This window comes from Ylistrum balloti, unplaced genomic scaffold (assembly GCF_031769215.1).
Source record: "Ylistrum balloti isolate Yb309-2 unplaced genomic scaffold, AGI_CSIRO_Ybal_v1 Utg371540, whole genome shotgun sequence".
Taxonomy (NCBI): Eukaryota; Metazoa; Mollusca; class Bivalvia; order Pectinida; family Pectinidae; genus Ylistrum; species Ylistrum balloti.
In genome coordinates, this window is record NW_026782794.1 from 245,178 (window position 1) to 260,711 (window position 15,534).

Consider the following 15,534-nt stretch of genomic DNA (forward strand, 5'->3'; position numbering starts at 1 on the left):
ATCGAATCCTGATCATTCACACCTGCGACTTGGACGCATGTGAGGTAAGTTAGAACATGTATCGATGTATTAAAACTGTTAAATGTTGTTTTTTTTTTTTACATAACAAAGAGCGATTGGGAGATATCAGATATAGTCAACACTATGACCATATATATTTGCTATTTTGGTCAAAACGCTTACTACAAGATGATGAGAGTTATGGTGCCTACGACACCTCTGTGATATGCGCTCGATTTCTTTATTTCATGAATACTTTCAAAGTAATTTTCAAAATACATCAAATATTCAAAATAAATCATCAGATAAAATCGGTATTGTTCGGGAAATTCTCATTTATCAATACAAATTGTAATCAGTTACAAAATTAATATGGTAAATATGATTTAGTCACACTTAAAATACAGTGTAGATGTGGTAATACTTGTCTCTATCAATTTATCATGTTCAGTTCTTAGCACGTTGTAAACATAGGGCGGTATTCCACACAGCATCTTTCGCAATAAACTCAAGTGATAACGATAATTATTGTACGTGATCTTCCTGTGGACATAGACTACTGACAATCTCCTGTAAACAGCCGGGAGCTGTTCGATTCTGGTATGTAGACATTCAGACCCTAGACGGTTTTATAATAAACTGCTTCTAGCCATTCTCCCTTCCTTGCGTGTACAGAGCGGGGGCATGCTTTGACAAGTCATACCGCTGTGTTTAGCCACTCATGGCCGGAAGTTGCACACCATCGAAATGGTGTATCTAACGTTTAGGTGATCTTGTATGATAGCACAATAATATTCACCTGCTCAGTAAAATTAGTTTTCTTGTCATAATAATCTCGTTGGGGAATGTTCTCTTTCCTCGTGCGATATGAAGTGTTTGATGATCGTTAATACGTTTCATTGGTTCTCATTTTGAATGTAAAATTACTTACTTAGATTGACTTGGATTTACATGGCAAGTGTTGTCAATGAATTAGAAGACGCTGAACCTTCCGGAACTCCTGCTGTTAACATTCTTGACGTGATGATATTTGTTATCAATTTTTAGATGTCGATGTTTTCTATGAGTTTAACGATAATGTTAACAAAACTTTGCTATGAAAATGCAGTGAAGATATAGTTTCTTTATTCCAACATTTACAAAACAATAAGAACCTATTGTGATGATGGCATGAATTATGTAATCATATCATTTTCATAGCTCCTGTTGCCTGTATGGTTTCACTTATGGTAGATTTCAAGATTTATTTAAAACTTTTACGCCATTGTTGCAACACTACAGTGCATTTAAACATATATCACAATGTACAGAGAATGGTTCTCTTGTAAAACAAAACAAGAAAATATCAAAATGTCAACATGATCACAATCAAAACTCAAATTCAATAAAACTAGGGCAAAATAAGAACAAACAGATTTACGCGGAGACTCCTAAAAAGTACACGGGAAATGAGAAAATGTGTTCCGGAAGAGTAAGCGTCTTCTGCTTCATCGACAACATCCGCCACGCAAATTTTGGTCAATTATAGTAATATCAAGCTCTCAAATGAGAACAAAGTATACAACGTTTTTTTGTACCAAAATCATGATGATGAACACAGTCCATTGGATTTCGAATCAACTGCGAAATGTAAGCACCATTGATAATTTACAACAGGAAAATTGAAATCATCAGACATTATCATATAGCTTGTCAGAAAGCTGTCCATGTTAGTTCTGTTGTAGAGAGAATGTGAGAAAAGCGACTGACGTGGAAGAGTCTGTCGTGTCCTAGATTTCCGATTCTGATGGATATATACAATGGACGTGGTCAATAAATATCTTTTAATTTAAAGTCAAGATACTTACACCGTTTTAAAACATGTTGTCAAAATGCCATGTGTACCGTATAATACGCTAATTAATGTGTAACAAGATACGTCATTCTTTAGGTGTGGATTACATGTTAAAATATAAAGAAAGAAAGACATGCTTACACTAGAAATAGCCGATGCTTAAATGTTTTAGAGTCGTTGAATGAATTAATGAGACTTAATAGTCACCAAAAGAGTGTTCCCTTGAAACGGTTATGTTTCATTTATGAATACCATATTGTTGTTACTTATAAACACTACCAGAAAACATTGAAATATTTGTTTTAATTTTGCCGTACCCGTGACATTAATATTTCTTTCAAATATTTTATTTTTTAGAAACGGCCATGAAGAAGCCAGATAAACTTTGGACGGACGACGTCCCATTTCTTTGGGTAAAAAGAGCCGGAACTGTGCTTAACATTTTGAGGGCAACGATTTTTTTCTCAGTTATTATCGTCTTATCAAAAATAACTTTCATAAGAAATTTAATAGCATCTAGGTTTAAATCTAAAGAAGATATTGCCGGAATATCAAAATTAGATATGAACTTTTCAACAAAAACTGTGGTCTCAAACGCCAACGCTTTACTGGCAGATGGATTTTTAAGACAAACATTTCTGGGTCGTAAGGCCCCTAACACAGATCTGTATGACATGGATACTAAATCTTACAAAAAACTTTACAGTTTTCAAAAAGCAGGACGCCCTCTGGTGTTGAACTTCGGAAGTTGTTCCTGACCTCCGTTTATAGCAAAGGTCGAGGAGATCAAGACGATCATCCGCGACTTTGCTGACGTCGCCGATTTCTTGACCATCTACATCCGGGAGGCACATCCCGTGGAAGGATGGCAGATATTCGGACACCGTTTCGAGGATCTGAAGGATCACCGAACACTGGAGGACAGGGTCGAGGCCGCGGAAATGCTCCGGAACTTTGACCTCAAGTGTCCAATACTGGTTGATCCTATGGATAACCAGAACGCACTAAAGTATGGTTCTGTGCCGGAACGTTTGTATATCTTGTACGATAATACCGTTATGTATTTCGGAGCTGTTGGACCACAGAACTACAAACCCGATGAGGTGAGAAACTGGCTTGAAAGTTTCCGTAATGAGTCGTAGACTATCAGGACTAGAAAATGCCATCAACGGTAAACTACGGAATATAGCGCATGGATTAAGTTAACTGTTACAATATTTCTCTTAACAAAATTTAATTTCTTTTGATTTATAGATTAATTTCATTTCACCAAATTTGTACAAAATCATATGAACTATATAGCCTATATAAATCTTCTCAGGTTACAAATAAATGAATTAAGGTGAGAAAGAAAACATTTAAAAATATAGAAATAAGACTGACCAGTATCTTACTGATAAACAGTCATTGGTTCAAGGGAGGTAATAATATTCATCACACTTGCAGTACATGTATATCAAAAGGTTGATTTTATGCTTTTTTATGTGAAAAACAAATTATATAAGCTATTGCGGAGGCTTTGAAATGATATCCAGTTTTAAATCAAGAGTTTCTGACCCAAATGTCCATTAATAGATGTGATTAATAGATTATTTACGACACGATAAGTTGCTATATCTTCCCAGTAATCAGTTTACATCGAACTTTGTTGTTATGATAGAACGACATCATTAATGATTAATGAATTTCCTCAGATAAAAAAACGAACATCTTTGGGAATGATGAATTCATTGTCATGTCCTTCTATGATAACTTTGTGCACGATTTTCTGATTGTCCTCTTAAGAAAATGTGGAATATAATCTTTTAATTACATGTGATCCAGGACTGTTGTCTAAGAATAAAGTTTGTGATGAAATAACTAACATTTTGGTACTTGTAGTTGTGTTGTATCATGTCGGTCGGACTGAGTGCTAGTCTACCTACGTCGGCTGGAAATAGACATGTGAATGTTTCATCAAATGTTTTCCTTATACTCGAAATGGTTCCTACTTTGCTTTAACAGTATTAAAATCACTCAGGACATGTGAAAAAATAAAAAAAAATAGATGAGATAAAAACACACGAATCATTAATTTTGGTAACACCACGAGGCATACTGTTTGTAATATAATGCCAATAATTACTTTGAATTTATATCGATCCTACTTTTTACTATTTTATCGGCAATTGATCCCCTACAAGATGAAGACTTTCTAATCAAGCGCCACGCTGATAGCGCTCAATATAACACCAGATCCATCCTTTCATATAGCACTATTACCGATGTACGAAGTGGAATAAGCGATCTGATCTTAATTAGACTGGCTGCAAGCTACACCAGGTACGGTCGTACATACACGGCAACAGGTTCATCAAAGCAGGTTTTGTTAATATGAATTTATCAAACTCAACATCAGAGAAATACTTGCTTTGGATCAGAGTGGTGTTACATCTATTGTAAAAAAATCTGTGATAAACTTCATTACGATTGACCAAGCGTATATCAATATACTCATATATAACAACGGGTAAACAGACATCCTGTAACATTAGATGGTACGTGTCCGTCAGTCTGTACGACAATCTCGGTATACTGACGTCATCCTGTAACATTAGATGGTACGTGTCCGTCTGTCTGTACGACAATCTCGGTATACTGACGTCACCCTGTAACATTAAACGGTACGTGTCCGTCAGTCTGGACGACAATCTCGGTATACTGACGTCATCCTGTAACATTAGATGGTACGTGCCCGTCTGTCTGGACGACAATCTCGGTATACTGACATCATCCTGTAACATTAGATGGTACGTGTCCGTCAGTCTATACGACAATCTCGGTATACGGACGTCACCCTGTAACATTAGATGGTACGTGTCCGTCAGTCTGTACGACAATCTCGGTATACTGACGTCATCCTGTAACATTATATGGTACGTGTCCGTCAGTCTGTACGACAATCTCGGTATACTGACCTCATAATGTAACATTAGATGGTACGTGTCTGGGCAGTCTGTACGACAATCTCGGTATACTGACCTCATCCTGTAACATTAGATGGTACGTGTCCGTCAGTCTGTACGACAATCTCGGTATACTGACGTCATCCTGTAACATTATATGGTACGTGTCCGTCTGTCTGTACGGCAATCTCGGTATACTGACGTCATCCTGTGACATTATATGGTACGTGTCCGTCAGTCTGTACGACAATCTCGGTATACTGACGTCATCCTGTAACATTATATGGTACGTGTCCGTCAGTCTGTACGACAATCTCGGTATACTGACCTCATAATGTAACATTAGATGGTACGTGTCTGGGCAGTCTGTACGACAATCTCGGTATACTGACCTCATCCTGTAACATTAGATGGTACGTGTCCGTCAGTCTGTACGACAATCTCGGTATACTGACGTCACCCTGTAACATTAAACGGTACGTGTCCGTCAGTCTGTACGACAATCTCGGTATACGGACGTCACCCTGTAACATTAGATGGTACGTGTCCATCAGTCTGTACGACAATCTCGGTATACTGACGTCATCCTGTAACATTAGATGGTACGTGTCCGTCTGTCTGTACGACAATCTCGGTATACTGACGTCATCCTGTAACATTAGATTGTACGTGTCCGTCAGTCTGTACGGCAATATCGGTATACTGACGGCAATCTCGGTATACTGACGTCATCCTGTAACATTAGATGGTACGTGTCCGTCAGTCTGTACGACAATCTCGGTATACTGACGTCATCCTGTAACATTAGATGGTACGTGTCCGTCAGTCTGTACGACAATCTCGGTATACTGACGTCATCCTGTAACATTAGATGGTACGTGTCCGTCTGTCTGTACGACAATCTCGGTATACTGACGTCACCCTGTAACATTAAACGGTACGTGTCCGTCAGTCTGTACGACAATCTCGGTATACTGACGTCATCCTGTAACATTAGATGGTACGTGCCCGTCTGTCTGTACGACAATCTCGGTATACTGACATCATCCTGTAACATTAGATGGTACGTGTCCGTCAGTCTATACGACAATCAAGATGGTACGTGTCCGTCAGTCTGTACGACAATCTCGGTATACTGACGTCATCCTGTAACATTATATGGTACGTGTCCGTCAGTCTGTACGACACTGACCTCATAATGTAACATTAGATGGTACGTGTCTGGGCAGTCTGTACGACAATCTCGGTATACTGACCTCATCCTGTAACATTAGATGGTACGTGTCCGTCAGTCTGTACGACAATCTCGGTATACTGACGTCATCCTGTAACATTAGATGGTAACATTACGACAATCTCGGTATACTGACGTCACCCTGTAACATTACACGGTACGTGTCCGTCAGTCTGTACGACAATCTCGGTATACTGACGTCATCCTGTAACATTAGATGGTACGTGCCCGTCTGTCTGGACGACAATCTGTATACGACATCATCCTGTAACATTAGATGGTACGTGTCCGTCAGTCAGTCTGTACGACAATCTCGGTATACTGACGTCATCCTGTAACATTATATGGTACGTGTCCGTCAGTCTGTACGACAACCTCGGTATACTGACCTCATAATGTAACAATCTCGGGACCTCATCCTGTACATTAGATGGTACGTGTCCGTCAGTCTGTACGACAATCTCGGTATACTGACGTCATCCTGTAACATTATATGGTACGTGTCCGTCAGTCTGTACGACAATCTCGGTATACTGACGTCATCCTGTAACATTATATGGTACGTGTCCGTCAGTCTGTACGACAATCTCGGTATACTGACCTCATAATGTAACATTAGATGGTACGTGTCCGTCAGTCTGTACGACAATCTCGGTATACTGACCTCATCCTGTAACATTAGATGGTATCAGTCTGTACGACAATCTCGGTATACTGATCATCCTGTAACATTAGATGGTACGTGTCCGTCCTGTAACATTAAACGGTACGTGTCCGTCAGTCTGTACGACAATCTCGGTATACGGACGTCACCCTGTAACATTAGATGGTACGTGTCCATCAGTCTGTACGACAATCTCGGTATACTGACGTCATCCTGTAACATTAGATGGTACGTGTCCGTCTGTCTGTACGACAATCTCGGTATACTGACGTCATCCTGTAACATTAGATTGTACGTGTCCGTCAGTCTGTACGGCAATCTCGGTATACTGACGTCATCCTGTAACATTAGATGGTACGTGTCCGTCAGTCTGTACGGCAATCTCGGTATACTGACGTCATCCTGTAACATTAGATGGTACGTGTCCGTCAGTCTGTACGACAATCTCGGTATACTGACGTCATCCTGTAACATTAGATGGTACGTGTCCGTCAGTCTGTACGGCAATCTCGGTATACTGATACCATCCTAAGAAATTAATTGAATATCGGGTTCATTGCTCATCGGAGTTAATGAGGTCTATTGATTAAAGTATAACAGAAAGTGTGTTCGAGGCTGAGACCCGTTATTATATACTGTAATGACCTGGTGTTTATCGTTCAAATATCTGAACTAACCTGTTACAGGAAAATCTGCTAAACAGCGAGACTGGACACGTAGCCTGGGTGGACATCTACACTATATCATACATCAGCTTAAAACATAAAATGTCACACATGTTAAACTCAACTGAACACGAATTTGCACGTATGTTTTAATGTTACGGCACGCTTGGTGTTCCATTTAAACAATGTCAAAACTTCTAAAGCAAAAGGCAAAATGATTGCTCGTGGTGAGATTAGGACCAGGTGTCCCACGACAGTTAACGTATTCTATTTCATCGACACATATCGCTGACAATTAATGTTTTTCTACTCAGACAGAAAGTGTGCATTAAATGTTTGTCGTATGTGTTATTGAGTTTACATTTCCTTTGTTAACTAGTTCACAGCTCTAACAATCGTGATTATGACTATACGTTGTGTGCAGCATCCGACTCGTCCTCGGGTCCGCGCGGTAATAGAGGAAAACTATAGATTTGATTTTGCACCTGATTGACTAGATTACTAAAGTGTTTACTTCATCATTGGTCCACTGAATATAATTAACCAAGTTTGGGGGAGCTTGCTAAAACCCATTAAAACCGTTTGTTGTTCTGTTTCCCATTGGTACACCGTGTAGATCCGCCTTATGAAAAGACAAGTTTATGTAATTACGGCTCAATGGACATGCTTTGTAGCTTAATGCTAGTTATGTGTTGGTTGGATTTCCTACGAAATGCTATCAGCTTCCCTGTGTCCTTTCCAGAAGCCGTGCCGGAGTATCTGTGGGAGAATTCATGGGAGACGATCGATGACAAAACCGTGATAGGAAACCTGACTCGGCAAAGTCTGATAGGATAATCCTGCATGTGAGAGCAATTAATTTTCATTTTTTGCCTTGTTAATATTCTAAAGCAACGGTACCAACTTCAGACAGAACTAGTCTTATTTTCTGTGGAAAATCTAGACGATCACACCCAGTATTTCCAAAACAAGTACAAAACACTACAGTGAAATGTGTTGAGGTATATGTACATATATGTTGTTGGAAATTTGGATACGTTTTAAGCTTTTGAGAAAAGCCGAATTGAAAAAATCATCAAAACAACATCCATACACATATTTTTAATTTGAGTTTCACAATATTAAAGTCTTGCGTACTTCGCATTAGATATCTGTGTCCTTATCGTAGTGATTGAAATATAAAGCAATTCTCCTGTTTCATTCACTACCTGTTTCTTAAATTACGTTCACGAGGTTGAAATTTCTGTCGATTTCCAACTGAACAAAACGGAACCAGTGTGTTTATGACAATGTAGTTCTACCATGGGACAGATTTCGGAGGGAACAGCTGGGTGAAAACACCGGTAAATATCTTGATAAAGTATTTATCATATCTCCAAGGACAGAAATGTATGATTGGGGTGAGATAGTGTTTATATGTGTTGTTTTTATGTCTGATACCACCTTCAATAAAAATCATGACAAGACCGACGTTTCTGTCACACACGCCACTAGACTGTATGGTGTGGTTGCACTAAAACCTGAATGTCGGCCTAATTTAAACTACATCATCACCTTGGCAATTACTAGTCTTGAGGACGATTTAATATTTAACGTTCATCTCATGTAGTAATAGAAGAATGTTTGTTGTGCACTCTGCAATCCCTTACCATCGAATCCTCCAGAATAACAATCATTTAACTCTCTTCGTATAAGTCTTTATCATTTCTTGTAGAATCCGCTTTCACTGATTGGGTGCAAAATCGTTTAAGCTTTGCACTAGTAAAACGAAATTGAAAAAAAAATATCAGTATTTGCTGTTAAGCGTCAATTATGATACTTTTTGTTTTAAAGTTGGTTTGTCAATACTTTGACCACATGACCAGCTTATTTAAACTTCCTACACAAGTAACGCATAATTACGGTAACGACACATATTGTTCTCTATGTATATGATGTAAGTGGAAAGAATAGAAGTTCTTATAACACAACCAGTAGAAGATTAGAGTGTGGCGTTTCGATGACTACACGGTCAACTTCATCTTATAACACAACCAGTAGAAGATTAGAGTGTGACGTTTTGATGACTGCACGGTCACCTTCATCTTATAAAACAACCGGTAGAAGATTAGAGTGTGAGGTTTCGATGACTACACGGTCACCTTCATCTTATAACACAGCCAGTAGAAGATTAAAGTGCGGCGTTTCAATGACTACACGGTCACCATAATCTTATAACACAACCAGTAGAAGATTAAAGTGCGGCGTTTCAATGACTACACGGTCACCATCATCTTATAACACAACCAGTAGAAGATTAAAGTGCGGCGTTTCAATGACTACACGGTCACCTTCATCTTATAACACAACCAGTACGAGAATAGAGTTTGATGTTTCGGTGACTACACGGTCACCTTCTTCATCATATAACACAACCAGTAGAAGATTAGAGTGTGACGTTTCGATGACTACTCGGTCACCCTCTTCAAATAATGACCAGTTTGGTCATTTACTAGCACTGACGTATGTAGTGTATCAACCCTAAGGAAATGTTTTTTTGTTATCGTCTCTTTGTCTTTATCAGCCCTCGATGGCGTAGTAAGTCTGTTCCTACTGAGGAAGACAACGTTATAATTCCTGTCTTATTGTTGTTATGACGTAGATGTTTAAATAGGACTAAAATAAAAACGTAAATAAAAACGGTAAAAGGCGTTACAATTCTCACTAAAACGTTGTTGACGTGCATAATTCTGTTACGTACATGGTGTAGGAAGTCAGCCATCTAACATGTTTCCCCTAGGTATTGTAATGATAAGAGAGCAGAGGTGATCTATTGGATGAGGGCCGAGACCAGGGGTGTCAAGGGAACTCGAGTCAGATGTGGAAACAGGATGGACACGTTCGAATTAAGCAGCATATAAAACACATATTTGCCTTCCATGCAATTGTTAAGCTACATTTCGTTGTAATAAAAGTTATCCTTGCTTGGCTTACCTGATACATGTATTCGGTAGAAAACATCAACCCACGCTCCCATCAGTAAACTGCTGAACCGATATCGCCTAAGGATCATGGAGGTCCTGTTAGCAGGTGACGGTAGAAACCGGAAACAATGCTCATCTACATTTTGTACCGGTGTCACCGAGAAATTTGTGGTCTGTGGCCAAAACAAACATTACAGACAGGATGGAAACATTCGATTCAAGTGATATATGAGATACATATTTGCATTCCATGCAATTTGGCTGTACAAGCAGTATGTCTTGTTTGGCTAACCTGATATAGTCCTGGAAACCTTGATTGGAAAACGGCGGAAGTATGAGGTAGAAAACATCAACCCAACCTCCCGGTAGAATCATTTGTGTTTATACCCATCTGCGATTTCCTGAAACAACAGCCCCTATAGATCATAAAGGTCCTGTTTGCAGGAGACGAACGAAACCGGAAACAGTGTTTATCTACGAATGTAACAGAGAACTACGACTTTAAGGTGATCTGTAACCAAAACAATCATAAGACTGGATAGTCTTAAAACAATGAAATAAGATATATTCAGTTTATCATTTTTAATTGTAGAAAATGCTTCACAAATCCTCTTAAACACGCCGTAACCTTTTTACAACACATTGGAGTGAAATCGAAACTGTCATGTTTTGACAAAGTAAGTACTGGCAAAGCATAAAATCCCATGGGATTGTTTCGAGACACTTTCTTCTGGTAAAGTACAGTTTATCAGGCAAATATAGTGATAACATGTACATACGTTTAGGTCTCAGTGAGAAACGTGATACTTTACTAGTTATGTAATCTACACACTAAGTGAAAAAAACAACACGTTTGAGAAAAACCAACGAAAAGATATGTTGTTGTTAATATACTGATAAAAAGAACAGGAAATAAACAAGCAATACAGTATCATCACTTCACATATTCTCTCGAGGATGTGACTCTGAAGATGACCTCGAAAATGTATCAATAATGGGCTTCATATCATATTGCTATACACACTGAACTCATTCTACAAAACATATCAGCGCAAGGCACAAAGAATTACACGCTATTCCCCACAATGCTGTATTATGCATTTAGGATATCTCACTATCTCTGTATAGAAGATCCAGAACCACTCTCAGCAAGTCATCACAAGAAATACTAAACTCATCCCCATAATGATGTGTGTTATATACAAACCAATGCAGACAAGTAAAGATCCTTACAATGCTGTTAAACTTAACCCCATCAATGTTTATATGAGATATAAAAAAATAATCCCCACAAGGTTATATGAGTTGTACAAATTAATCCCGACAAGGTTTTTATATATATTAAAAAATCTCGTCACAAAGATATACTTGTAGTATTAGTAGTATTATGTACAAATACAAAATACCTACCACCAGGTAGTATTACCTTAAAAATAAAAATCATTTCCCACACGGCTGCAAAAGCATTTTACTCCCCACAAGGCAATACCATATACAAAAATCTAATCACTGCTCACAAGGCAGTACTATATACAAAACAAATAATCTCCACAACCCAGTATTATAAATACAAAAACAAATTGGCCCCAACAGAAAGTCCTGGATACAAAAACAAACCGCTCCTCCACAAGGCAGTATTATATACAAAAACAAACCGCTCCCCTACAAGGCAGTATTATATACAAAAAACAAACCGCTCCTCCACAATGCAGTATTATATACAAAAACAAACCGCTCCTCCACAAGGCAGTATTATATACAAAAACAAACCGCTCCTCCACAAGGCAGTATTATATACAAAAACAAACCGCTCCCCCACAAGGCAGTATTATGTACCACAAGGCAGTATTATATACAAAAACAAACCGCTCCACCAGTATCCACAAGGCAGTATTATATACAAAAACAAACCGCTCCCCCACAAGGCAGTATTATATACAAAAACAAACCGCTCCCCCACAAGGCAGTATTATATACAAAAACAAATACAAGGCAGTATTATAAAGGCAGTATTATAACAAAAACAAACCGCTCCCCCACAAGGCAGTATTATATACAAAAACAAACTACAAGGCTAAACCGCTCCCCACAAGGCAGTATTATATACAAAAACAAACCGCTCCCCCACAAGGCATTATTATATACAAAAACAAACCGCTCCCCCACAAGGCAGTATTATATACAAAAACAAACCGCTCCCCCACAAGGCAGTATTATATACAAAAACAAACCGCTCCCCCACAAGGCAGTATTATATACAAAAACAAACCGCTCCCCCACAAGGCAGTATTATATACGCTCCCCCACAATATACAAAAACAAACCGCTCCCCCACAAGGCAGTATTATATACAAAAACAAACCGCTCCCCCACAAGGCAGTATTCTATACAAAAACAAACCGCTCCCCCACCAGGCAGTATTATATACAAAAACAAACCGCTCCCCCACAAGGCAGTATTATATACAAAAACAAAACAAGGCAGTATTATATACAAAACCAAACCGCTCCCCTACAAGGCAGTATTATATACAAAAACAAACCGCTCCCCCACAAGGCAGTATTAATACAAAAACCAAACCGCTCCACCTACAAAAACAAACCGCTCCCCCACAAGGCAGTATTATATACAAAAAAAGTATTAAACCGCTCCCCCACAAGGCAGTATTATATACAAAAACAAATCCCCTCCCCCACAAGGCAGGCTCCCCCCCAGTATTATATACAAAAACAAACCGCTCCCCCACAAGGCAGTATTATATACAAAACCAAACCGCTCCCCTACAAGGCAGTATTATATACAAAAATAAACCGCTCCTCCACAACCCAGTATTATGTACAAAAACAAATTGGCCCCATTAGAAAGTCCTGGATACAAAAACAAACCGCTCCCCCACAAGGCAGTATTATATACAAAAACAAACCGCTCCCCCACAAGGCAGTATTATATACAAAAACAAACCGCTCCTCCACAAGGCAGTATTATATACAAAAACAAACCGCTCCCCCACAAGGCAGTATTATATACAAAAACAAACCGCTCCTCCACAAGGCAGTATTATATACAAAAACAAACCGCTCCCCCACAAGGCAGTATTATATACAAAAACAAACCGCTCCCCCACAAGGCAGTATTATATACAAAAACAAACCGCTCCCCACAAGGCAGCCCACAAGGCAGTATTATATTATATACAAAAACAAACCGCTCCCCCACAAGGCAGTATTATATACAAAAACAAACCGCTCCCCCACAAGGCAGTATTATATACAAAAACAAACCGCTCCCCCACAAGGCAGTATTATATACAAAACCAAACCGCTCCCCTACAAGGCAGTATTATATACAAAAACAAACCGCTCCCCCACAAGGCAGTATTATATACAAAAACAAACCGCTCCCCCACAAGGCAGTATTATATACAAAAACAAACCGCTCCCCCACAAGGCAGTATTATATACAAAAACAAACCGCTCCCCCACAAGGCAGTATTATATACAAAAACAAACCGCTCCCCCACAAGGCAGTATTATATACAAAAACAAACCGCTCCCCCACAAGGCAGTATTATATACAAAAACAAACCGCTCCTCCACAAGGCAGTATTATATACAAAACCAAACCGCTCCCCCACAAGGCAGTATTATATACAAAAACAAACCGCTCCCCCACAAGGCAGTATTATATACAAAAACAAACCGCTCCTCCACAAGGCAGTATTATATACAAAAAACAAACCGCTCCTCCACAAGGCAGTATTATATACAAAAACAAACCGCTCCCCCACAAGGCAGTATTATATACAAAAACAAACCGCTCCTCCACAAGGCAGTATTATATACAAAAACAAACCGCTATTATATAAAAAAACAAACCGCTCCTCCACAAGGCAGTATTATATACAAAAACAAACCGCTCCCCCACAAGGCAGTATTATATACAAAAACAAACCGCTTCCCCACAAGGCAGTATTATATATAAAAACAAACCGCTCCCCCACAAGGCTATATTATATGAATTTTAAATAGTCCATACAATGGTGTTTCAAATTGTTGACATTATCATAAACGTTATTTGCTGATTCTTGAACAATTCCCGGAAGTTGACTCTTGAAACGCCATTGGATTTCGTCACAATGAAGCAATATGAGATAAGAACAATGGAACTCAAGTGAACTCAATTGCAAACTATTTGGAGTGCATGATAGACTTCTATGAACACCATATCAAACACACTCAGGTTTGCACTGAAATATTTCGATGTGTCGGTATCAACATTTTTTGTTTAAATGTTTTATCATCCGTGTGAGGAGACAATTTACGCTTAATCATATTCTGTTTGGTTGATGTGTTTACTTCACAACCAACGCTTAATGTATAGTTTTACAATCAAAAAGTAAAACAGCATTTTCATTTAGCTGCGATGTCGTTTGAAGTGACGACTGATATTTTCAAGGCAATCCAAATTCTTGAAGCATTATGTATAATCTGGCGGAACTTAAGTTTCAATCGATAGTAACTGAGACACGTGCTAATAAAGTAAATATATTGCCCTTTCGATCAAACAATTTGTACCAGACCTTTTCCGTTCCAACACCGGATAGACGGAAAACGTCAATAAACAAAGACCAATGCTCGTCATACAAGGAAGCATAGCGAGTTTGAAATTCCAATTAGAGTTTTTTTTTCAGTAAAGTGTCAAGAAAAAGTGAAGGAATTGCGTGTTACCGAGATCTATCGCCAGTGTAGCAGAGAAGATAAAGGATTTTGAGTGATTTTGATTTGAAACAAGAATTTGATATGATGATATTTCTTTATTTATGTAACGTGCTGATACTTCATTTAACAAATAATACTTGTTTACGATTCCCATCAACCTGCACGTTTTGAAACCATGTGTTAGGAGTTTGTCCGTCAGTGCCTTTGTATATCAGCTGGGACATGTAAACACCATAGGTTGGGGATGCAAGAATGTTGCTATCCAGACACAGAACATTCACAACAGGGAAATTAAATGAAACGCTTATCACACAGCTGCTGATGGATTTTAAATTCTGGTAGATATATATGACGGTCGTTGTCAATAAATCCCTTGTTATTCAAAGACATGACGTCATCAATAGATTCAAATGACATAAAGAAAAGTGAAATTGAAGGATTTGTAAGGTCTTTGTGACCTATTTTGATAAGTTCTACAATAAATTCAGCCTCGTATAAAAAAATCACGTCA

The 15,534-nt window shown here is 38.6% G+C and overlaps 1 pseudogene; it reads left to right on the plus strand.

The window, feature by feature from the left end:
• Positions 1–2,199: 2,199 nt before the first annotated feature.
• On the plus strand, positions 2,200–2,976 carry LOC132562892 (type I iodothyronine deiodinase-like; annotated as a pseudogene).
• Positions 2,977–15,534: the final 12,558 nt, after the last annotated feature.